Source organism: Petaurus breviceps, unplaced genomic scaffold, assembly GCF_028583685.1.
Source record: "Petaurus breviceps papuanus isolate PSGF00001 unplaced genomic scaffold, PetGlider_PUasm1.0 90740, whole genome shotgun sequence".
In the NCBI taxonomy this organism is placed as follows: domain Eukaryota; kingdom Metazoa; phylum Chordata; class Mammalia; order Diprotodontia; family Petauridae; genus Petaurus; species Petaurus breviceps.
Genome location: NW_027187330.1, coordinates 970,005 through 972,206, shown reverse-complemented (window position 1 = coordinate 972,206; position 2,202 = coordinate 970,005). Strand labels below are relative to the sequence as shown.

General features: G+C 34.5%; 1 protein-coding gene across 1 annotated transcript in view; it reads right to left on the bottom strand.

The window, feature by feature from the left end:
- Positions 1-1,976, bottom strand: part of DNTT (DNA nucleotidylexotransferase) — a 48,856-nt gene extending 46,880 nt beyond the window's left edge. Inside the window, exon 1 of the mRNA XM_069067052.1 lies at positions 1,871-1,976. The gene's annotated coding sequence lies outside the window, so the exon portion shown is untranslated. The remainder of the gene's footprint in view (positions 1-1,870) is intronic.
- Between the last annotated feature and the right edge of the window lie 226 nt (positions 1,977-2,202).

The following is a 2,202-nucleotide window of genomic DNA, read 5'->3' as shown; positions in this document are numbered from 1 at the left end:
ACACACACACACACACACACACACACACACACACACACACACACACACATATGTGTGTCTTTGTCTGTAAAGGATATGGGATTGTATGTATGTAGATTTGAAGTCATCTACTATAAACGATGGTGAAAATGGGGAAAATGCTACAATGGGAGACTTGAGGACAGGTGAAAAATCTCTAAATAATATTTGTTACGAATGAGAGAGGGCATCAGAACAGAATAAAAGAAGTACAGAAGAGTAGGGTGGTGGTGGATAAAAGTTTTGTACCATAAAATTTTAGGGGGTAGCCCTTTGGAGGCAGGCAGATTCTTATCACTTGCTAACTTAGGCCGATTTTGTTTGGTTTTTCATAGTTTAAAGCAAGAAGGAAAGGGGACAGGAAGGAATAAGAAAATGAAAAATTTATGGGAGTCCAAGGAGATTATCCAAAGGCCAGGAGAGTCATAAAAGACTAGGACTTTTTTAAGAGCTAGAGAGAACCTAGTCTAACCCACTTATTTTAAGAGGCAAAGAAAAGAAGGCCTGGAAAGTTGATGTGCTTGGTCAGAATCATTTTGGTCATCATTATCAGAGCCAGGCCTTCCACTGCATTAAAGAGCCACAAGAATATAGGAAAGGTAGAAGCTCTTTGAAGATAAGGACTGTTTCATTTTTTGTCTTTGAAGTGCCTAGCACAGTGTCTGGCATGTAATAATATGTGCTTTCTAAATGCTCATTGAATGTTGAATGAATGGAAGACCAATATTAAAATTCCATACATAATAATTTAACCAACAACTCATTCCAAGTTGGTTCTACTTAGTAATTTAGGTCAGAGTAAAATTCTAGTGAGCTACCTTATTCTGATACTTGTGCTTTTTCATTTCCTTTTTTTTTGTTTGTGTAATTGAGACTCTTAAATATAAATATAAGGCTATTAGTCAGCAGGTTTCATCTGTAATTATAAATTACTCTCTGAATATTTGAACCACACTATGGAAATAATAACATGTGATACAATGAGCAGTGAAGCATTATCTGTGACAGGGTTATTACAGGTTATTTCCAAGAGAAAAACTGTGAATTGAGTCAATGAACCATTAACTAATTAATCAATGACTTTATTGAATCCCTGTGCCCTGTGCTAGGCCCTTAGAAGATATAAAAGAAGCATGCTTAACATGAAGGTCAAGTGCAAACAGGTCAAGCTACTTTTTAAGTAGATCACTTATGAAATGAGCACTGGAAAAATCAGTAAGAAAAATGCAAATTTACAAAACTTAAAGGTATCATCTCATGGCCTTCAAATTAGAAAAAATGACAAAAATTAGTCCCAATGTTGATGGGACTGTGGAGAGCCTGAGTTATTAAATTGGTATCAATTGGTCCAACTATCTGAGATACAAATTTGGAATTATGGAGGAAAAGTAACTAAGGTGTTCAAATGCTGTAACTTGGTCAAAGGTTAAATACATACCAATATTTTCATAGAAGCACTTTTTGCAGTACCAAAGAACTAGAAACAAACTGGGTTGGAGAATGACTGATAAGCTATAGCATAATAAAATGTTATTGTGTAGTAAGAAATGACCAATGTGAAAAATTCAAAGAAAAATGGGAAATTTGATATGAACCATGAATTAAGCAGAACAATGAATTAAATATATGAATTAATATCATATACTATGTATAACTAATATAACATGCTTTATATTATATAATATATAATTAATGTAATATACTATATAGATAATGATTAATGTGAATTAAGCAGAACAATAAAAAAAAACAGTGACAACAACCATACAAATGAAAAGATTAGAAAAAGAAGATGAAATCTGAGGACCTGAAAAATCAATAATCATCTCAGAGAATAGATAATAAACCTTACCTCCTTTCTCTTGGCAGAGGGGCTAGAGATTATGGACTGTGGTAGAACGTTGTATGCATTGTCAGATGCATTTGGTGTTGGATGTTTTTACTTCACTGTGTTTCTCTTTTAGAAGAGAAGGTCCTATTTTGAGATGGAGAAGGAGAGAGGGTATTTCCAGAAATGGCTGTGAAAGAAAGAGATTTTTTGGAAGGAGTGTTATGAGTCAGCATGCCTGCCTTCTAGGCCTGGGTAATATGTAAACTTTGGCAAGTTACTTCATAGGCTCCTACGATTTAGAGGTAGAAGGAACCTCAGCAGCCATCTCTTCAAAACCCCTCATTTTTACAGAT